Genomic DNA, 24,638 nt, shown 5'->3' on the forward strand with positions numbered 1-24,638 from the left:
CATGCTCACGTGTCACTGCTGGTGCAACAAACCCATATTTAACGTTCGTTTTCTCTAGAATATAACAGCGATAGGTGCCGGGTTGGATTCCTGGGAAGGAAAAAATTAACGTTTCGTCTCGTCATTTCAGTTAAAACATCTAGCTACTGCCGCAAAATTCCGATATGTCACATTTGACTGTGCTTCGATAGCAATCCGATTAGGTTCCGGGTTCGAATCCGTGTCCAACACACAGCTTTACCTCACGGCATTTCAAGTAAGTTACTTGTGAAGAAGCAATATTTAACATCTCTCGTCGTTCGTTAACAGGGACAATAGATGCTGGGTAGGAATTCGCGTCTGTTGATAATGTTTGCGTTATGCAATTTAAAGTTGATATTTGCTAAGGAAACGTATGAAGACGCAGACTTCCTCGTTATCAATATGTGCGGCTTATCTTTCGTGTTAACGAAAGTAAATTCCCGCTTTACCTCTTCTTACGTGTCAAATGAAATGTATGCCATGAGGAATAGAATATTTGTTGACTGCGTCCTTTCTTGCTTCCATCCTTACCAACATATTTCTTCATTCTCGTGGTAATCATGACATTCTATGTGTATGCTGTAAAAGATTGCAAGTGGACAAATTCGGCATCGAGGTGCAAAGCGTTTGGTATCTTACATTATATTCAATTCGAATAAGCTTCCGGTGTATTTTTACTTCGTTTGTATTTTTAGATAATTATGAACGTTACGGAAATTTCTCACATGCTTTATGTTGAATGAGAAACATTGAATGATCCGTTTTGCTTTCCCTACGTTGAAATGATATAATGTCGGCGTCAACAGCCTTCTTCCACGCCGTAAGCTGAAACTTGTATCATTCTGGATTAATGATAATTGAATGTCTCATATGTATACATAGCCCACAAGGCGACGTCAGAAACCATCAGGGGAGAACGCCGCATAAAAACCAAACGTGCGCGCGCGTCTCCACTCTGAAGAACCGTATCGGAGAATCACGGCAAGCATTTCGCTGAAGAGCTGCCTCGTCAGAGAGCCGAGAAATGGCAGCGTCGTAGCAAGTATTTGTCAACACTCTGATAGTGCATTTACTTCCGGGTGTAGCCCGGCATTACTTCGCTAAATTCACTTGACATTCGTTTCCCACATCGAAGACTCATACGATATAATTCACTGTAAGATGAGGCACCTATAAAGTGTATTTAATTTCTAGACTCCAAGAACGGCGTTCTTCACATACATAACACCTGTTTGTGGGTTTAAGGTTGCGTTTTGAGGCTCAGGCAATATCGCAATGACTATCGTGGGCTTGTTGCCGGCAGTGTGTCGTTCGCTCAGTGAAAAAAAAAAAAAATGGTTCCCTTGTGTGCTGCGATGCTTGGGCTATATGAGATTGCAGTTCCAATCTCGATGAAAGCCGCTGAGTACAACTTTTCAATTTTAATTAATGGAGTAGCAAACTGCTAGTAAAAATTCCTTATACGAAATCTGAACAATGCCTTTACACATCAATCTTCGTGCAATTTCAACTTAGTAAATTATGTTAATATCATGGATGTCTGCTTTCCGAATGCCAAGATGCTTCACTGTAAAATGGTTCCTGAAAAGATTCAAATTGACTGTCAACGTTACGAATTTGAGCTTTGTTCGTCATATATTACTTCCGATCAACGTTTAATAGTTCATGAAACCATATATGGAATACCAAATGTGCAGTGTTCCTGCACTGCTACAGAGCATGCGTTGCAAGGTATTCACACAATTTATCACATACACTTACCATAAGGAATGAAACAAGACTGTAATACACTTTACACCACAGACGCTCACTCTGGCTTGACGAAAACATCCGAATATTGGCCAAAAGTTGCACAAATAATTGACTTTGAAAGGAAAAGAAACGAGGTATGAAGCAGTTATTAATTGATCGAATGTAATGACGTGGTTTAATTTCGTCCCAGTCTATAAACTTAATTTCGGGCCATACTCCGCTCTCGCCGATTAATGTATATAATACCGTTTACTAATCACGGCGTCTGTCTCCGTTGCTTTTGAGTGTGAATGGAAATCGTAGAAATTATCTGTGGAGAAACATTTAATAATAAAGCGTTTTAAATCATCAGAAGCGATGAGCGGTAGCAGGCGCTTTCGATAAAGAACGGGGGAGTGCAGCGCCGCAGCTGTCGCCACGGCCAATGCCGGTAGCCAGCAAGTGGATCCCGGAGCTTTGCCGATTACGGCGTCCAGAGGAGGACAGTCTGCAGGAAATCTGCCGCAAAATGGTTACTGGACAAAATTTTGTTATCGGTGTGTCAGAAAGCGAAATAGATTGAATCTGCGCTACTATTACATTCACGTGTTCAGTATTCAGGCAGAAGAGGCTATAAAAATATTTTATGCCAGCTGCTCTTGATCCACTGACATTATGAACAGTAACAACGCACGCTACCGCTAGACCACAGGCGCAATCAGCCTATAGTTTCTCCATCATGGGACAAGTTTTCCTCAAGGAAGTGCCGCAGTCTACAGTGTTGCCAGATTGTGCAGATAACCGGACTTAGAGAATTAGCGAGGTGGCCAGTTTATTTGTCCCATTCCGCGATCGGCGCGTACTTAGCCTCTGCAGCGGCCGGCCGCCGGTCGACTTTTATGTCAAAGAGTGTACATGATCATCGGGCAGGCATTATGCACAATGGCCGAACACTGCTGCATATCTTAGCGCAACGCCACACAAGACCGTTGAGGTATTAGACACACTGGAAAGTGAAGATACTGAAAGCATCGAACACCTACAGAGCATGACTTGTATGCTCCTGGCAGACATTTTTCTCAACAAACACCGTCTTCCAGAACCTTGCAAGAACTGAAACCGCCTTGAGAGAGGAGTAGAACAATATCCACCATAGACTCCTACACAGTTTGATAGCCAGCATGATTAATAGGTGCAAAATATTCATTAGTGGCCGATGAGGGCATATTACTTACTGAGAGGCTGATATCGACCTTCACGTTGGGATTTTGACCTCTGTCAAACTTGAACGTTGTATTTTCAGCTGTCCTGCTTTCGCTTGTGGTAAAATATGTACCATTTTTGTTATAAATATACCAACCCACATCTGTTACGTACGTACTATGTTTGATGTGGTCCATCATTGTCTGTGGTTATTTCTTAGCAGTTGTTAAGTGGTGTATTTTAGGCACCGGAAGAACTCATTGCTTATGAGAAACATGCTATGTACATTTTCACATCAATAAAAATACATGTATTTCAATACTTAATTATATTCTGGAAACACTATTTATTCGAAAATATATCTAAAATACATTTTTCTCAAAATTATAAAACGGTGCCGAAGGAATGGTTGAATACTTAATACATTACATTCAGTAAGTGCGTGTAAGAACATGGAACAGTGAATATTTTCCTTTAGAATTCATGTAAAAACACATCATGCCGTCTCACTGCCAAACTTGCTCTATAATGTTATTGCTAATATGGATACTTGCTCTAATTTATTTTTCACCGAGACATTGAATATTTTGAATTTCTTCTCTAGACATTTTCTTATTAAATGCATTCGTTACACTGTATAAACTCTAAAACTATAGAGATGTAGCGATACTTTTCCTTGGGACATTAGGCCGTCACACTGGACAGTTGAGGTCGGTTGGTGCATCCGGCGATGAAGAATTTTATGACTGATTCTTAGGACACTTAGTGGCTGATGACGCTTCATGTATCATACCCATCAGTCGATTGCTTACAAAGTTATGAAATTTTCAGTGGTTGTCCCCAGATCACATCCAGAAGGGTCTAGGCGGGGACGGCTGTGGTGGAGGTGGAGGCGGCTGCCTCGGCAAACTCCTTGTCTATCAGCCTCTGCGCCTCCTGCCTTAAATATTTCATCCACTTGTGACTAGCCTCGTTCACGTGAGGCGGCAAGTACTTCTTTTCTTGTTTCTCGTAGTAAGTGTTCAGCTGCTCCCACTCATCCTGGAGTTCGTCAGCCAGCGACACCGCTACCTGCTGATCAGAGCCGTGCAGTTTGTTAGTTAGTTAGGTACATGTTCTACCCGACACATTCTGTACATTATTCCACAAGGACGTCGAAAGAGTCATTACAAAGAATAGTGACATGGATCCATTTACATGTGAGTTCAAAAAACAGAATGGTGTTTAGTTTAATAGCACAAATAGGTATGTAATGGTATTGCAGTAAGGAAGCTACAAAACTCCAAACGAAAATTCTTCCGTGAAATAAACTCATTTCCCTGGACGGACTTTTCAACTTACTTTCAAATATGGGTTTCCCGTCTTCATACAATTACATCTATAACTACATCCATACTCTGCATACCACTGCCAAGTGCATGGCAGATGGCAGTTCCCATTGTAGCAGTCATTAGCTTCTCTTCCCGTTCTACTCACGTATGAAGGAAGCAAGGAGAACTACTGTTTAGCCTCAGGTCAACTCCGGGGTCATTAGATACAGAGCACAAGCCCGGATTGTTGCAAGGATTAGGAAGTAGCAGAAATGAAAATACACTCCTGGAAATTGAAATAAGAACACCGTGAATTCATTGTCCCAGGAAGGGGAAACTTTATTGATACATTCCTGGGGTCAGATACATCACATGATTACACTGACAGAACCACAGGCACATAGACACAGGCAACAGAGCACGCACAATGTCGGCACTAGTACAGTGTATATCCACCTTTCGCAGCAATGCAGGCTGCTATTCTCCCATGGAGACGATCGTAGAGATGCTGGATGTAGTCCTGTGGAACGGCTTGCCATGCCATTTCCACCTGGCGCCTCAGTTGGACCAGCGTTCGTGCTGGACGTGCAGACCGCGTGAGACGACGCTTCATCCAGTACCAAACATGCTCAATGGAGGACAGATCCGGAGATCTTGCTGGCCAGGGTAGTTGACTTACACCTTCTAGAGCACGTTGGGTGGCACGGGATACATGCGGACGTGCATTGTCCTGTTGGAACAGCAAGTTCCCTTGCCGGTCTAGGAATGGTAGACCGATGGGTTCGATGACGGTTTGGATGTACCGTGCACTATTCAGTGTCCCCTCGACGATCACCAGTGGTGTACGGCCAGTGTAGGAGATCGCTCCCCACACCATGATGCCGGGTGTTGGCCCTGTGTGCCTCGGTCGTATGCAGTCCTGATTGTAGCGCTCACCTGCACGGCGCCAAACACGCATACGACCATCATTGGCACCAAGGCAGAAGCGACTCTCATCGCTGAAGACGACACGTCTCCATTCGTCCCTCCATTCACGCCTGTCGCGACACCACTGGAGGCGGGCTGCACGATGTTGGGGCGTGAGCGGAAGACGGCCTAACGGTGTGCGGGACCGTAGCCCAGCTTCATGGAGACGGTTGCGAATGGTCCTCGCCGATACCCCAGGAGCAACAGTGTCCCTAATTTGCTGGGAAGTGGCGGTGCGGTCCACTACGGCACTGCGTACGATCCTACGGTCTTGGCGTGCATCCGTGCGTCGCTGCGGTTCGGTCCCAGGTCGACGGGCACGTGCACCTTCCGCCGACCACTGGCGACAACATCGATGTACTGTGGAGACCTCACGCCCCATGTGTTGAGCAATTCGGCGTTACGTCCACCCGGCCTCCCGCATGCCCACTATACGCCCTCGCTCAAAGTCCGTCAACTGCACATACGGTTCACGTCCACGCTGTCGCGGCATGCTACCAGTGTTAAAGACTGCGATGGAGCTCCGTATGCCACGGCAAACTGGCTGACACTGACGGCGGCGGTGCACAAATGCTGCGCAGCTAGCGCCATTCGACGGCCAACACCGCGGTTCCTGGTGTGTCCGCTGTGCCGTGCGTGTGATCATTGCTTGTACAGCCCTCTCGCAGTGTCCGGAGCAAGTATGGTGGGTCTGACACACCGGTGTCAATGTGTTCTTTTTTCCATTTCCAGGAGTGTAGCTTAACAACAAAATTGGTAATCGTGAAGTACACGAAGTTAAGGAATTCTCTTACATCGGAAGCAAAATAACCCTTGAGGCTTGAAGCAAGGAGGACATACAAAGCGGACTGGCACAGCCAAAGAGGGCGTTCCTGGCCAAAAGAAGTCTGTTACTATCAGACATTTGAGGAAGAAATTTCGGAGAATATACGTTTGGTACACGGTATTGTATGGGGCTGAATGATGGACTGTGGAAAAATTGAAACAGAATAGAATCGAAGCATTTGAGATGTGGTGCTGTAGTAGAAACTTAGGTGGACTAATAAGGTGAGGCATGAGTAAGTTCTCTGCACAATTGGGGAAGAAAGGAACATATGGAACACACTGGCTAGAATAAGGGGCAGGTTGGTAGGACATCTGTCAAGACCTTAGGGAATAATCTGCACAGTACTAGAGGGAGCTCTAGAAGGTTAAAAAAATGGAGGAAGACAGAGACTGGAACACTTCCAACAAGTAACTGAGGACATTGGCAGCAAGAGCTACTGTGACATGAAGAGGGCTACTCAACAGTGGCCGCATGAAACCAGTCAGAAGACTGATGACAAAAAAATAACGAGGAGTCGGTCGAAATCAGTCTTGCTACTGAAGAGTTTGTGTGTACAACGACTGAAATAAACCTTATGCTCGAACATGCTGCGTTTTCCCAAAGTTAAAAAAGAAACCATTTGCAGATAACCGCCCAAAAATGCTTCTCAACATTGTAAATTTTTCTCTATTGCTGTATGCCTGCTGTCATTGATTATAACACTTATGTCTCCTGCAAAACAGAGGTAATTGTTGTCGATGTGCAATAAATGAAAGCTCATATATCAAAATCAACAGAGGACTCAATATTGAGTCCTGTGGACTCCATTGGTGATTTTACCTTCAACTATAAAAATATATGCAGTTTTATACGTTCAAAAATTTTTTCCGGGCTTGGTGAACGATGACCTGAAAAAAGAAGCAAAAAACAGTTTCAAATTCGGATAAATATAAGACGACACCAGAAAATGTAGACCCTACGACTTAGCACGGAAAATTGAAAGGATAGAGAAGTGATTTCTATCTTGTCACGTAGATGCTATCTAAAATATATAATTCAATTACTTTTTATGGCCAGAGAATGCAGACTTAGGGTATATGATTACGATGAAACGAACAAAATGCTATCTCTAAATGCCTCTGAAAGCGTTTGTAATTTTTGTTAACAATAATTAAATTAACATGAAATTGTGTGTGTCTACTGCAAAGAGTAATATCACCATTTGCACAGCTGACGGACCATGTGTCCAATTTTTGTAAGTACTTAACCGGAATAACGGCTTGCTGGACAAACAATTAGCAACCTTTTTTACGTCTCATGCTGATCGGTACTAAACGCAGCAAACTTTTTCAGAGAATACAGTTATTCACTCTCTACGAAGTCCAATGTCTTTGGGCAATCAAACTGACCTCCCTGTAGTAGTTATTATTCACGCATTCGTGAATTCGAAAACGCGAGCCTGTTTTTCCGACAGCTGACAATGGTTCTACGTATCTCAGCCCCAAAATCAGAGTAATTAACTATATTTGTACTTTTGCCTATATCATTCTTCCTCTTGGTTTGAAATCGGGTGTTATAAGACAGAGCGAAGGAAGGCAAACTTGCATCTCTAAAATTTTTGGATTTGGACAATGGTATTGACAGTGCTGTTTGGAACATACAGTTAGACATCATGAAGTTACCTGACAAAAATACAGGAAGCAAATGTTCAACTGTAGCTTGTGTAGAAACCGCACTGTATTTCTGAGAGGCGAAAAACATGAAACAGAAGCAACATTTGAGAAGGGGGGGAATCGCGGATGCCAGAAAGTTATGGCACAACTTCAGTAACAAAAATTTCGTGACGCACATGATGAGGCATGAATGAATAGTTAAGTTGCTAATGGAGGCACGTATGTGGGATAGACAGCACGTATGTGGGATAGACACCAAGAGGAAAGCTAAGGCTTGACTACATATCAGCAGGTTCAAATGGATAGAAATTAAAATCGCTATTCCGGGATAAAGTAACTTGCACAGAACAGATAAGTTCAAATGGTTCAAATGGCTCTGAGCAATATGGGACATAACTTCTGAAGTCATCAGTCCCCTAGAATTTGGAACTACTTAAACCTAACCAACATATGGACATCACACACATCCAGGATTCGAACCTGCGACTGTAGCGCCTAGAACCGCTCGGCCACTCCGGCCGCGAACAGATAAGTGTTAATAGATGTATGATTTCAGTGCTTGGATTGAAGGCCACAACACCAACTGCAGTTTCCATTCAGTACGGTGTCTGTGCCAACGCATCAAGAACAAGACTTAATATAGGGATACGAAGGCGTCCGCAATGGGGGACCACAGGAGTACTTGCCCCTTCCTGGAACCCAGGGGCATAGAATCTGTATTAATTACACTATTGTCGCCAGTTTTTAATAATGATTGCCTGCGATCCTGTTAAATAGCAGATGGTTTTTTATTTTTATTTCTGTTTTTCCGTTTTGAGAAGCATTAATTTGCCATTTGTTCATGATTATTTTCGTTGCACCGGGATATTCTCCAGCACTCTCATTTTATGACTCTACGTGAGATTTTTAATTTTCAGTTACAGCCTAATATTTTTGGTGTACTAATCAAAATTCAGCAAATGAAGCAAGTGAAAGGGAATACAAACGTTTCAAAAATGAGATTGGTAGGAAGTGCAAAATGGCTAAGCGGCAATGGCTAGAGGACAAATGTAAGGATTTAGAAGCATATATCACCTGGGGAAAGGATAAGTAAAGGGGTCGTGGCCCAAGGCAATCTGCCTTCGGCAGAGGTTAGATGAGCACGTAATGTTTGCGTCTTACCTGTTGTGTTGCTTGCGAGCGAGTGCGCGTTTGTTTATTTTCGCGTAGTGGCTTGTCTTCGCGTCCGACTTCATGAACATTTCCTTAGGATCGTAAACGAGCAAAAGCGTATGAAGTACGAAGGTTTATTTGGGATGAAATGTATCTCTGGCCGCAAGATGTTCTCAGAACTTATTTTTCGATCCTCAGTACAACTGTGCACATAAAGCTGGCGAATGAAGAGGTATGCGCGAAAGTTGTACGGCACCATGATAATGATCTCAAGTTCTGATACTATGGGAGGTTTGGGGGGACGCTGGTTTTGGCACCCGTACGTTGAAGGTTTCGGACTCCCGTTTGAGGTGCCGACGGACGCTGTGATGGCCGCGTTGAGACGTTACAATACTGTCGTCAGTCACGTTGCTGAAACGTGGAAGACTTTCGAAACGGACCGTGTCGTCAATGGTGTCCAGCACATAAAAATTGAGCTGAGGAAACGCATGCCTTCCTGCTTGGTAATTGCCTACTGCATGCCTCACGTCATGTACAATGGCTAACCGCATATCTGTTCAGCTTGTGACGAGGAAGGTCATGTCCGTTCTGAATGTCTCCGACGTAGACTGGACCAGAAGCGAATCGGAGACGTCGCTCTCCCAGCGGCGCCCACTGTGTTACCTCTACCTCACGCATCCGCGGTGGGGCTCCCTGCTGCGCCCACTCTGAATCGGACGGCGCCGACGTCAACTCCTCCCGAGGACGCGATGGACGTTTTGCCTTTTCTCCTGCAATGTGCTGGAGACAGCACCAATGAACGATGGCCGTCAGCAGACACAGCCCGTCTGTCCCGACCCAGTGGTTGTCGATCATGGATCTGTACCGACATCCACTTTTCTGCCATCTGACCATACGTCGGACGACAACCGCCCGCCATCCGACACAGAACAATATGTTGGGAAGCAGCGATCCGAGGATACAGAAGAGAAAACGCCGTACCCTTCTGATGACTCCCTCCACCAGATGTGTGCACAGGATGATGACCTTGCTACTGCTGATGCCATGTCCTCTGCCCTGGCACCGGATGACGCGACGTCTCCCCCCCCCCCCTTTCGTCTCCTATCAGCATCCACCTACGGGCACTGACCTTCGCCCGCCTGCATCTGATGTGGTTGTCTCCATTTCTGTCTGTCGGTACCTGTGGCCGCACCTCTGTTAGTGTTCGATGAACCGGCTCAGTGAAACGTCTGTCTTCTGTGCGGATGATATCGAGGCTGAAGATGGACGTTCTGGAGATTTACCGAGTGATGGACTCCCTCCTCATCACAGTGACATGCCCTTCCACGGGAGCTTAACAGGGAGCTCCCTGTGCTTCCCCCATGTCTGGATAGCCCGTCCTCCTGGCGATGGCAGATTTTCAAACTTATCATAGAGCCACAGTCAGTGTCCATAGCTGTATGCTGCGGGCGTTGACTTTGTCCTCCATCAGAAGATGCATATTGCAACCTTTTGTGCTCCCCTTCGCTTCACGACATATGTCTCCCATGCTTCTGGTTGTGGGGTGGCGATCCTCCTACATGAGGATATCACTGCTGACGCATTTGCCGATATCTCTGAGCAAGAGGTATGACTCTCACGTTTTAGGGCGTCAGGATCATCAATGTCTACGCGCCATCTGGTTCGAGTCGCCCCCGCAAACGTTCCATTTTCTTGCGATGCTGGATCTGCTTGCCGACATAATGGAGGACGAAGTCCATGATGCTACTCAGGTGGGTTCTACAAACAAATTCCCTGGCCCTAAAGGCCTTCCAGTAGAGGTTTATCGGACATTTCGTCCCCTAATGGCGCCGGTGGGAACGGACATTTGTCAGGATCTTTTAATGCCTCTGGTGCAGATCCCAGACGGTTTCCTCGATGGTCTCCACATTGCTATCCCCAAGCCTTGAGGTACATTATGGATGCGTTATTACCGCCCCTTGATGTTGCTCGATAGCAATAGGCAGATATTTACCCAGCTGTCAGCTGCGTGGCTTAAACGCATGGCCCAATACGTGGTCTCCCCTCAACAAACTTCTTTGGTAGGTGCCAATAAGATAAACACTGCTCTCTGTCCCTATCAGGACATAATCACTCTTGCTCATGCTTATTGTGTATATTGTGTACTTGGTCTTTTGATTCACGCCTTTCCCACTCTTCGTCTGCTCATCAGAAAGTTCTTCTCGGAAACTATACATCGATAATTTCACTGAGTCCGGCAACTTAGCGCTCCCTCCTCCTCGTGACGTTGGTTTTTTCTGTCATTCTCAGTTATACTAACTACAGCAATTTAAAAATATACTACAAGAAAAGGAAATAAATAAGTCATTGATGTTCTTTGTAGCTCTATTCCACGTTCCCTATCCTTTTCTTAGTTCCTGGGAGGGGAGAGGGGAGGGTGGTGGTGGGAACAGGACATGGTAGCCAGGCCTCTGGGTGCGTCTCTGCCCACATTTCCCACACCCCCTTATTTGGATGCCACAAAAAAAAGAGAACGTCTTTGATTAGTAAACAAAATGCCTGCGGTCACCCCTTCGACCCCTGACAAAGCCTAAATTTATAATGAAAATCATCAGCAATGGCGCCCAAATACTTCTGGCATAAGATGTCACCCTTATTCCGCCTACGGCAAAGTGGACGGAGGAGCAGACAAAGGTTCAGGGCACTCTCTTGCCCTTAATGTGGGAACATACACCCTAAAAGTAGAAGAATCAGCAATGATCAACGGTGTGATGATGCAGAAGGCGATGGAAACCATTGGATTAAAGACTCATAACCAGTATCCACAAGATATGTGGTCTGTAATTGAAAAGTCTCATGACGATCGCTCCACTGGCAAATGATTCAGGACTAGTTCCCCATTTGCACCTCCAGGAGGGGACTCCCAAGGGGGTGGTGACTATGACAGAAAGATGGAATAATCAACGAAAAGATAATGTTCTACGAGCTAGGGCGTGGAATGTCAGAAGCTTGAACGTGGTTGGGAAGCTAGATAATCTCAAAACGGAAATACTAAGGCTTCATCTAGATACAGTCGGGGTCAATGAAGTGAAATAGACGGAAGACAAGGATTTCTGGTCATATGAGTATAGGGTAATATCAACAGCAGCATAAAATCGTATAACGGGAGTAGAATTCGTTGTGAATAGAAAGGTAGCGCAGAGGGGTTACTGTGATGATGATGATGATGATGATGATGATGATGTTGGTCTGTAGGGCGCTCAACATCGTGGTCATCTGCGGCCGTACAAGTTCCAGTCTTTCGATAAGCAGTCTCTCGACTACCCGAATGGTGATGAGATGATGACAACACAAACACCCTATCCCCAGGTGGAGAAAATCCCCGACCCGGCCGGGAATCGGACCCGATGCCGCGTGATCCAGAGGTAGCAACGCCAGCCACTGGACCACGAGCTGCGGGCAGAGGGGCTACTGTGAAAAGTTCATTGATAGGGTTGTTCTCATCAGACTCGCAACAAACCAGCAGCGACAATAATAATTCAGGTATACATGGCGACGCTTCAGGCTCAAATGGCTCTGAGCACTATGGGACTCAACTGCTGTGGTTATCAGTCCCCTAGAACTTAGAACTACTTAAACCTAACTAACCTAAGGACATCACACACATCCATGCCCGAGGCAGGATTCGAACCTGCGACCGTAGCAGTCGCACGGTTCCGGACTGCGCGCCTAGAACCGCGAGACCACCGCGGCCGGCGACGCTTCAGGCCAAAGATGTATAGATAGAGGAAGTATATGACGGTACTGAACTGGTAATTCAGCATGTAAAGAGAAATGATAATCTAATAGTCATAGGGGACTGGAATGCAGTCGTAGGGTAAGGAGCAGAAGACCAATTGAATTCTCCAATAAATTTCAGCTAGTAATGGTGAATACTCTTTTTCAAGAATCACAAGAGGAGGACGTATACCTGGAAAAGACATGGAGACACGGGAATGTTCCAGCTTAACTACATGATGTTTAATCAGAGATTCAGAAACCAGATTTCAGATTTTAAAACGTACCCAGATGCAGATACAGTTTCAAATCGCAATTTAGCAGTGATGAAGAGTAGGGTGAAGTTTAAGAGACTGCTCAGGAAGAATCAATGCGCAAGGAAGTGGGATACGGAAGTACTAAGGAATGAAGTTCTCTCAGCCTACAGATACTGCTATAAGGAATAGCTCAGTGGGCATTTACGTTGAAGAGGAACGGACATCACCAAAAAGGTCAATCACAGAAGTTGGAAGGAAAACTATCGTACAAAGAATGTAACTTCGAAGAAACAATAGGTTTGATTTGATTTGATTAATTATTCATTCCATAGACTCACAAAAGAGGGGATCCTCCTGGGTGTGGAACATGTCAGATAAACACAGTACAAAAATGCAATTAGAAATACTTGAGTTTCATTAATTTTAATGGTCCTCAGTCAATAAACAGTAAAATTATGTACATGAATTAAAACTAAACTTCTAATATTTACAGGTTTAATACTTACATCTGCTTTCAATAAATCCATCGTTCACACAGTAGCTAGTTACTTGGCTATTACAACCAAGTATTGCCAAAAATTAAAGTAAATTATTCATTTCCATGATCCTCAGTTAAGAACAGTCAAATTATGTACAAGATTTAAAATTAAACTTCCACTATTTACGGACTTCAGACTTACATCTGCTTTCCATACATCCATCATTCACACAGGAGGTAACAGAAGAGATACTTCACCTGATCGACGGAAGAAGGAAATACAAAAATGGTCAAGGAAATTAGGGAACACAGTTAAACAAGTCACTTAAGAAAGCAATAACAGGAAGTGCAAGGAAGTTAAGGTGAAATGACTCCAGGAAAAATGTGGAGAAATCGGAAAAGAAATGATTGTCGGAAGGACTGACTCAGCACATAGAAAAGTCAAAGTAACCTTCGGTGAAATTAAAGGCAAGGTTGTTAACACTAAGAGTGCAGTGAGAATTCCACTCGTAAATGCAGACGAGAGTTAGGATAGATGAAAAAAGTACATTGAAGGCGTCTATGAGGGCGAAGACTTGTCTGATGACATGATAGAACAAGAAACAGGAACCGGTAACGAAGAAGTAGAGAATCCAGTATGAGAATCATAATTTAAAAGAGCTTTTGAGGACTTAAGATCGAAAAAGGCAGAAGTGATAGGTAGCATTCCATCAGAATTTCTAAAATCAAAGGGGGAATGGGCAGCAAAACGATTATTCACGCTTGTTTATAGAATGTATGAGTCTGACGATTACCACTTGACTTCAGAAAAACATCATCTCGACAATTCCGAAGATTGTGCGAGGAATATCGCACAATGAGCTTAACAACTCATGCATCCAAGATGCTGACAGGAATAGTACCCAGAAGAGCGGAAAAGAAAATTATGGATGTGACAGATTACGATCAGTTTGGTCATGGGAAAGAGAAAGTCACCAGAGAAACAATTCTGACGTTTCCGTTGATACTGGAAGTGAGACTGAGGAAAAATAAACATAAGTTCATAGGATTTGTCGATCTGGAAAAAGGGCTCCACTATGTCAAATAGTGCAAGATGTCCGAAATTCTGAGAAAAATAGGGGTAAGCTATAGGGAAAGGGCGGGAAATATACGAGAGAAAATAACAGTGGAAGACCAAGAACGAAGTTCTCGGATTAAAAAGGGTGTAAGAGAGGATGTAGTCTTTCGCCCCTACTGTTCAATCTATACATCGAAGAAGCAACGAGGAAATAAAATAAGTTTTCAAGAGTGGAATTAAAATTAAAGCTGAAAGAATATCAGTGATAAGACTTGAGGATGACATTGGTGTCCTTCGTGAAAACGAAGAGAATTTACTGCTGTTGCTGAGTGGAATGAACAGCCTAATGTACACAGAATATGGACCGAGAGTACATCGATGAAAGACGAAAGTAATGGGAAGCAGTAGAAATGTTTGTCACGAAATAGATAAGGAATTCTGCTACCTAGGCAACAAAACAACCCAAGACGGACGGAAAAGCTGGCTGCTATCAAACTTAAGGCTCAACTGCAGGAATAAATTTCTGAGAATGTACATTTGGAGCAAAGAATTGCATGGTAGTGAAATACAGACTGCGGCAAAACAGGAACAGAAGTGGATAGAACTATTTGAGATGTTGTGCTACATAAGAATGTTGGAAATTGAATAATGTGGTACGGAATAATGTGGTACTAGAGAAAGCTGTAGAGGATAAAAACCGTAGAGGAAAGAGAGACTGGAATATATCCAATAAATAATTGAGGACGTAGTTTGCAAGTGCTGCTCTGAGATGAAGTCGTTAGCTCAAGAGAGGAATTGGTAGAAAGCGGCATCAAAACAGTCAGAAGTCTAATGATTCAACACAGTGGAGAAAAGAGAAGCTGTATGAATATCAAGATATCTGGAGGAAAACGAGTCCTAAGCAGAGAAGAGAAAGCTGAAAGGTGAAAGGAGTATATTGTGGGTCTGTAGAAGGGAGATGAAATTGAAGGCATAATTATAGAAAGGGCAGAGGACGTACATGAAGATGATGGAAGCATTTGACAGAGCACTGAAAGATGTAAATCGAACCAAGATCCCGGCAGAAGAAAAATTTCATTATAACTACTGATACCCTTGGGAGAGCCAGCTATGACAGAACTCTTTCATCCAGTCAGCAAGATGTATGACAGAGGCTAAGTACCCTTATACTTCAAAATGAATATAATTATTCAAATTCCAAGAAAGCAGGTGATAACAGGTGTGAAAATTACCATAGTATCAGTTTAATAAGTCTCTGTTGCCAAATACTAACACGAATTCCTTACAGGTCAATGGAAACACTGGTAGAAGCTGACCTCGGCTGAGATCAGTTTCGATTCCGGAAAAACGTAGGAACACGCGAGGCGCTGACCCTAAGACTTCTCAAGGAAGATAAGTTTAGGAAAGGCAAGCCTACGATTACAGACTTAGAGAAACCTTTGGACAATGTTGACTGGAACATTCTCTCTAAAATTCTAAAGATGGCGGGGGTTAAATACAGGGAGCGAAAAGCTATTTACAAATGGCTCTGAGCACTATGGGACTTAACATCTGTGGTCATCAGTCCCCTAGAACATAAACTACTTAAACCTAACTAACCTAAGGACATCACACACATCCATGCCCGAGGCAGGATTCGAACCTGCGACCGTAGCGGTCACGCGGTTCCAGACTGAAGCGCCGAGAACCGCTCGGCAAGCTATTTACAGTTTGTACAGAAACCAGACAGTAGTTATAACAGTGACACGGAAGGCAAGCAGTGGTTGAGAAGGAAGTGACGCAGGATTGTAGCCTATCCCCATTGTTATTCAATCTGCATACTGAGCAAGCAGTAAAGGAAACAATAGAAAAATCTGGAGTAGGAAAAGTGGGGACTGAAGAAATAAAAACTTCGCGGTTTGCCGATGACATTTAATTCTGTCAGCGATAGCAAAAACTTGGAAGAGAAGTAGAATGGAATGGACAGTGTTTTGAAAGGAGGATATGAGATGAACATCAACAAAAGCGAAACAAGAACAATGGAATGTAGTCGAAATAAACCAGACGATGTTGACGGAATTAGGTTAAGTAAACGAAACGCTTAAAGTAGTCGATAGGTTTTGGTATAAAATAACTAATGGCGGCCGAAGTAAAGAGCATAAAAATGTAGACTGTCAGTGGCAAGAAATGAGATTCTGAGGAAGAAAAATTTGAACATTAAATATAAACTCAGGTGTTAGGGAGTCTTTTCTGAAGCTGTTTGTCTGGAGTGCAGCCATGTACTGAAGTAAAACATGGACGATAAACAGTTTAGACAAGAGGAGAATAGAAGCTTTGGAAATGTGGTGCTACAGAAGAATGCTGAAGATTAGTTGGATAGTTCATGTATCTAATGAGGAAGTACTGAATAGAATTGGGAAACAAAGAAATCTGTGGCACAGCCTGACCAGAAGAAGGGATCGGTTGGATCACCGATTTAGTAATGGAAGGGTGCGCGGGGGTTAAAAATCGTAGAGGGAGAGCAAGAGATGAATACAGTTAACAGATTCAGCAGAATGTAGGCTGCAGTAGCTTTTCGGAAAGGGAGAGGCTTGTGTAGTATGGAGTAGATCAGAGAACTGCATCAAACATGTCTTTGGACTGAAGACCACGACAACAACACAACACAACAACATCTGGCAACACTAAACCTGAGGTAGATGTTTATAATGGGAATACGACTCGTAAAAAACAACTGCATGCCTCGCCAATATTTTCGGCAATATGTCGAAAATCAGTACATATACATCTGTGATTTGTCGACGTTGGGTTTTTAACGACGTTTAGCGTTCTTGACTGGTTGTGGAAGATGAGCATCACTATTTAACAGAAACTAGCAGACAAGGACTTAATGTGTGGGGGAGCAGGCTATAGGGACTGGGAAACCGAATAAATGTGCAGAGCACAGTTTCGCAACGGGCCTCCTAAAAGGAAAAATTTATTTTGCTGTCGATAGTAATTTACGTAAAAAAATGGTCTTCGAACAACAATAGTTGTTGTCAACAAATAATTATTCGCACAGGAGTACTGGTAGAACAGAAGTTACGCCCCTGCGCACCTGGTAGATGGGAGACCTGCCGAAGCTGCATCCCTGCCACATACACACACACACACACACACACACACACACACACAGACACACACAAACACACACACACACACACAACAGACACGCACCCGCACACACATAAAACTTTGCACGTCTTATAATTTTGAAAACAGATTAAATAAGAATGAAGCATTATTGAAAAATACCACTTAAATGAACTACATGGGCGAAAAATATTACGTGTAATAAATTAAGTGTGTCATTGTACTACATACATTACAAACTGTATAAAGCTTATAAAGAAACTGGAAGTAAAACAAAATCTATACCTTATTGTTTGTGGCAGCACTGTGTGTTCGATTTCGGACTATATATATATAATATAGACCAGATTATATTTGCTCCTCATAAATTACAGTGTATAAGCTATTAATCAGAAACAGAAGTAAAAGGGCGTATGTGAAGGGTTGTCAGAATATTCCTTTCCAGGAACTGTGTTTTTCTTATAATTTCATTTCGCATTTCCTTGCTTTCAATGCTAGTTATGTATGAAGTATTTCGTGATGTTCTAACACCCTGTACGTTCCAAAAATCATATTGTAATTTCGCTTCTTCGTATTATCACTAAAGATTTAGACACTCTTATAGATTCCAGGTTAGTTTTCTCCTAATATTCCGGTCGGTTAATGTGTGGTTCTTATCTTCTTTTGCCTTAGGAGTTCATCAAGCCTGTGAATCCTGTTCCGATTTGGATTTGAGCGTTGTACAACACACAGTGTCATGCAAAAAGAGCTACGAACCATTAAAGTAATAGGTAATTTTGTGTCTTACAGCATTCCCTTACGATATTCCAACGTCGCTTTCTTGTAGAAAACAAAATCGTCAGCTGGAAACCTCTGAGTCCTGCTGACATTATCTGATAGATGTTTCTTTGTATGCATTTGTGTATATTTAGCACAGTAGGTGATAATAGCCCCAAGTTAATTAAAGTTCTTACTTGTTCAATTGAAATACCATCTGCTTGTGATTTACATCTTATAGCTAGGCATTTTCGATATTACCGTACTTTTTCATCTAGAAAATCGAAGAGTATATAAATATCAAAACACCTGCAAGATGTAAATTAGCTGCAGATGATGTGTTTTAATTATTTATGGATTGTTGTTGTTATATATAAGGCGGAACTATGGGCCTCATGGAAAAATGGTGACCCGGCTGAGTCATGCAATTTGACTCTTAGTCTGATCACGAGGTGTGGCCATTAATTGCACGCGTTGATCACGTAGGCTGACGTGAGGATCAATGAACTATACTTGATGGGATGTATCTGGAACATCTTAGGTGATTAGAAAGTTAGTAGACAGGAATAAAATTAAATATTTAGCTTTAATTCAGCATCAGCGGTGAACGTCGATCCTGACTTTGTACAGTAATTTTTACAAGTGCACTTATAGACTGAACTGCGAATATTTCTTTGCAATTCTGATTGCTTCACACACATAGATCAATTGTCAATGCATATACTGTATGTGACGCCTGGCTAGGTCGTAGCTACTGACTTAGCTGAAGGCTATGCTGACTAGCGTCTCTGCAAATGAGATCTCTGAAGCTATAACAAGTGAATCTTTCCTATTAAAGTCGGATGTAGAACTGGCCAGTGCGCTAGCTTGTCTCGTAAGACCAACCGAGTGGCGGCACTCGGTCTGATAGCGTCGACAGTGGTGAATCGCGGGTCCGATGTGTACTGACGGACCGCGGCCGATTTGAAGCCTACAATCTAGCAAGTGTGGTGCCTTGCGGTGACACCACGGTTACCACCAACTACAACCATCGACGTGAAAAACCAGTTGTCAAAGGCCGCAAGGGTTACTGGGTGCCTGCAAGATGTTGTGTGTAGAAATAAATTTATGACAACTCAGGGGACAGTAAAAGTTATAAAGCAATATTGCAGTCTGTTATGACACATGTAGCAGAAACTGAAGTACAAACGAAAAAGAAAACAAAAGTTAACGGTAGTGGAAAAGAAGGTACTAAGACAAATTCAAATAGTAGCGACGTGGGACAAGACAATAAATGTATCGATACGGGAAAACTGTGGAATGCGCCACATAAATAAATGAACGTGGCCAAGGAAAATAAACTGAAAGGCGCGTATAGAAAGAATGGACCCCACAAGACTCCTTAAAATTTGTAAATATGGACGACCGCAAAACAAACGGATGCCCGGACGACCACTCAAGAAATAGGGCAAGAGATGGTCCAGTACAACCCCGAAATGCAACCGACAAATAGGGGAAATCATGGTTAGCGGAAGAAGAAAACAACAAGAACAAGAAGGAGAGCACATTAGAGGCCATTCCACGTTTTCTTGGGAAACATCCGAGGATAGCTTGATTTCGGTTGAACATCCGCCTTGCGGTGTAAATAAGTACGTTCTGTTAGTGAAACAGTCATTCTACCAGTCTCGTATCCGTGATTGTATTTTGATTAATTGTAGACAAAGTGGTACGGTGTCGAATGACCTTAGAATTAGGAAGGCAAAAGCTACCTGCTCCTTTGTTTCCACTGTTTGTAAGTTTCCTGAACATATCCAGTTTAGGACCTACAAGCATATTTATTATTTTTACCCTAAAGCTTGTGACATACCACAAAGTAAGTACCTTCGAGGTGCCGATTGCTTTGTTGCCATGTTTGAGACACAGTACGGGATCATCGATACGTTACCTGAATCAAGCAGACGGATAGCAGCAGAAACACGAAGATGTGGCGGGGCATGGCTGACGCTCTGTGGCAGACGAACTGGCAGTGAGGACGGTAACGGGGTTCTTATAGGGCTTGGGGCCCATTTTGCCCCTCGTGTCCTACCACTGTTTCCACTGTCGACCCCTCCCTCCCGTTTGCCCTCCCCCCCCCCCCCCCAAAAAAAAAGGAAAAAATCTTCTCCACAGAGAAAAGTTGCTGTAACATTCCCCACCACAGTCTGACAAGGAAACACTCGCCTGCGAATGAACTCTAGTATGACTCATTTCGAATGTTGTTTGGCCGTCTGGGAGGCTTATGCAATATATTTGACACAAAGATACACAAAGTTCAAAGCGATACAGCGCATGTCAAAGGCCTCTGTGTCACGCTTCGCGCTACAGTAAGATGATAATCTCTAGACGTAACGAGTGTTAGTCATACTGCAGATATTTTGCAATATAGATTTAACATTTCCATAGTTAGTCATGTCCCCAGATGAGTTTCACGCCAAATATCTGGCATCTATCATATTGACATACGGCAGCCATATTTGTTCTAAAAAGTAACCCACACATATCTACCTGCAAGTAGTCACAACTGAGAGAATAGTGCAACAGGATTAAAACTGGTACAAATCATACAAACTAAGTCTTAATCTAAAGAAACTCATAGTAAACAATTAAATACATATGAAAGTTACTCGCGGGTACCAAAAGTATACAGGGTGACTCAGTAACTATTGTCACCTAGAATAACTGCGAAACTATAAGCCAGAAAACAGTAAATACCTACAAATTCAAATACAAAGAAATATTTGGATTTTGGGATGTAAAGATTAGTTGATTCTAACCTCCACCTTAGATAATATTTTAAATTTTAGAGTATATAAAGAGACGATAGTGTTATCTTAAATTAGTGAATTTACATACCTGCATAGTGTGAACTAGTAAATCAGAAATGCAGTTCAATCTTGTTAGAGGAAAAGCAGTGGCTTCTTCCAAAAAACTGCATTTCGGTAGTACACCCACACACACATACATACATACATACTCCATCAAATATACAAAAAAACCATAAAATTGGCGTCTTCAGAAGAAGTAAACATTTCTAGGTGCATTTTTTGAAGTAGGTAAGTAAATTTTTATGCTTATAACTGCCTTATTAAGACACCAACTCTGTTTTTTCCGTTATTTTTAAAATAATATTCTGTATGAGGAGATAAAAGAAATTATTCGGATAGTTAAGGGAGACGAAACTTTAGTAGTGATTGGGGACTGGAATTCGATAGTGCGAAAAGGAACAGATGGAAAAGTAGTAGGTGATTATAGACAGGACAAAAGGAATGGAAGAGGAAGCCGCCTGGTAAAATCTTTTCCAGAGCACAATTTAATCATAGCTAACACTTGGTTTAAGAATTATGAAAGAAGGTTGTATACGTGTAAGAGACCTGGAGACATTGGAAGATATCAGATTGATAATATACGAGATGGCACATGTATATACTGAAAGAACCAGAGGTTGTTGAGAGTTTCAGAGGGAGAATTAGGGAACGATTGACAAGAACAAAGAAAGGAATACAGCAAAAGAAGAATCAGTAGCTCTGAGAGAAAAAATAGTGAAGGCAGCAGAGGATCAAGTAGGTAATAAGAGGGAGCTAATAGAAGTCCTCGAGTAACACAAGAGATATTGATTTTATTTGATGAAAGTAGAAAGTATAAAAATACAGTAAGTGAAGAAGGCGAAACAGAATACAAATGTCTAAAAAAAATGAGGGACAGGAAGTGCAATGTAAGGATTTAGAAGCACATATCACAAGGGGAAAGATAGGTGCTGCCTACAGAAAAATTAAAGAGACCTTTGGAGAAGTGAGAACCACCTGTATGAATATCAAAAGCACAGATATAAAACCAATCGTGAGCAAAGAAAGACAAGCAGAAAGGTGGAAGGAGTATACTGATGGACTATACAAGGGAGAAGTACTTGAGGGCAATATCATGGAAATAGGTGAGAATGTAGATGAGGTGGGAGATACCATACTTCCTGAAGAATTTGACACAGCACTGAAAGACCTAAGTCGAATCAAAGGCCTGGGAATAGATAACGTTCCGCCAGAAATACTGATAGCCTTGGGCCGCCAGCCAGGACAAAACTCTTCCATCTGGTGAGCACGATGTATGAGGCAGGCGAAGTACCCTCATTTCAAGAAGAATATGGTAATTCCAATTCCAAAGAAAGCAGATGCTGACATGTGTGAAAATTACCGAACTACATTTAATAAGTCACTGTTGCAAAATACTTACACGAATTCTTTGCAGATGAATGGAAATACTGGTAGAAGCTGACCTCGGGGAAGATCAATTTGGATTCCGGAGAAATGTAGGAACACGCGAGGCAATACTGTCCCTATTACTACTCATGGAAGATAGGTTAAGGAAAGGCTAACCCGCATTTATAGCAATTGTAGACTTAGAGAAAGCTTTCGACAATGTTGACTGGAATACTCTCTTTCAAATTCTAAAGGTGACAGGGGTAAAATACAAGGAGCGAAAGGCTATTTAGATAAGAGCCGAGGGGCACGAAACGGAAGCAGTGATTCAGAAGGGAGTGAGACAGGGTTGTAGCGTATCCCCGATGTTATTCAGTCTGTATATTGAGCAAGCAGTATAGGAACAAGAGAAAAATTTGGAGTAGTAATTAAAGTCCAGGGAGAATAAACAAATATTTTGCGGTTTGCCGATGACATTGTAATTCTGTCAGAGACAGCGAAGGACTTGGAAGGACTGTTTAACAGAATGGACATAGTTGACAAAAGCAAAACAAGGGTAATGGAATGTACTCGAATAAATTAGGGTGATGTTGAGGAATTAGATTAGGAAATGAGACATTCTGCTATTTGGGCAGCAAAATAAGTGATGATAGTCGAAGTAGAAAGGACATAAGATGTAGACTGGCAATGGAGTGAAATGCGTTTCTGAAGAAGAGAAATTTGCTAACATCAAATATAAATTCAGGTGTTAGGATGTCTTTCCTGAAGGTATTGGTCTAGAGTGTAGCCATGTACTGACGTAAAATATGGACGATAAGTAGTTTAGACAAGAGGAGAATACAAGCTTTCGAAATGTGGTGCTACAGAAGAATGCTGAAGATCAGATGGATAGATCATGTAACTAATGAGAACGTGCTGAACAGAATTCGGAAACAAAGAAATTTGTCGCATAATCTGACTAGAAGAAGGGATCGTTTGGTAGGACTCAGTCTGAGACATTTAGGGATCACCAACTCAGTACTGGATGGAAGCATGTGTGGTAAAAATCGTAGAGGGAGAACAAGAGATAAATACAGAAGAATGCAGGTTGCAGTATTTACTCGGAGATGTACAGCCTTCACAAGATAGATTAGCATGGAAAGAGCTGCATGAAACCAGTCTTTGAACCGAAGACCGAAACAGCAACATTATTCTGTGGCACAGGAAGAAATCCTCGAGGTGTAATTCATTGACAAGACAGGTGTGGACGCTGTGCAAGTAGTACAGGATGACATCACCACAAACCGCTGCCTTCCAGTGAAAGGGGTCCCGCAAACGACTAGCCCTACTGTACCACCTGTAAGTAGGCACTTAACTCAATTTGTGTGTTTATTAGTATGACTGTCGCGTCAATTGCTCAAAATATTGATATATGCTGTAAAGCAATCAAGCGATTAGGGACAACTATACCGCACGTTGAATTTCATCTGGACTTTGAGCAGCAAAGGTGTGTGTTATACTGCAATTCTGGAGTGATCGGTGTTTCCTTATGGACCCATTGTTTTAATTTTCGCCGGCTGGAGTGGCCGTGCGGCTCTAGGCGTTGCAGTCTGGAACCGCGAGACCGCTACGGTCGCAGGTTAGAATCCTGCCTCGGGCATGGATGTGTGTGATGTCCTTAGGTTAGTTAGGTTTAACTAGCTCTACGTTCTAGGGGACTAATGACCTCAGAAGTTGAGTCCCATAGTGATCAGAGCCATTTGAAACATTTTTTTTTTTAAACTTCCTGGCAGATTAAAACTGTGTGCCCGACCGAGACTCGAACTCGGGACCTTTGCCTTTCGCGGGCAAGTGCTCTACCAAAGTGTGGTACCGGGCGTGAGTCGTGCTTCGGTAGCTCAGTTGGTAGAGAACTTGCCCGCGAAAGGCAAAGGTCCCGAGTTCGAGTCTCGGTCGGGCACACAGTTTTAATCTGCCAGGAAGTTTCATATTAGCGCACACTCCGCTGCAGAGTGAAAATCTCATTCTGGAAACATCCCCCAGGCTGTGGCTAAGCCATGTCTCCGCAATATCCTTTCTTTCAGGAGTGCTAGTTCTGCAAGGTTCGCAGGAGAGCTTCTGTAAAGTTTGGAAGGTAGGAGACGAGGTACTGGCAGAAGTAAAGCTGTGGGTACC

This window comes from Schistocerca nitens, chromosome 9, assembly GCF_023898315.1.
Source record: "Schistocerca nitens isolate TAMUIC-IGC-003100 chromosome 9, iqSchNite1.1, whole genome shotgun sequence".
Taxonomy (NCBI): Eukaryota; Metazoa; Arthropoda; class Insecta; order Orthoptera; family Acrididae; genus Schistocerca; species Schistocerca nitens.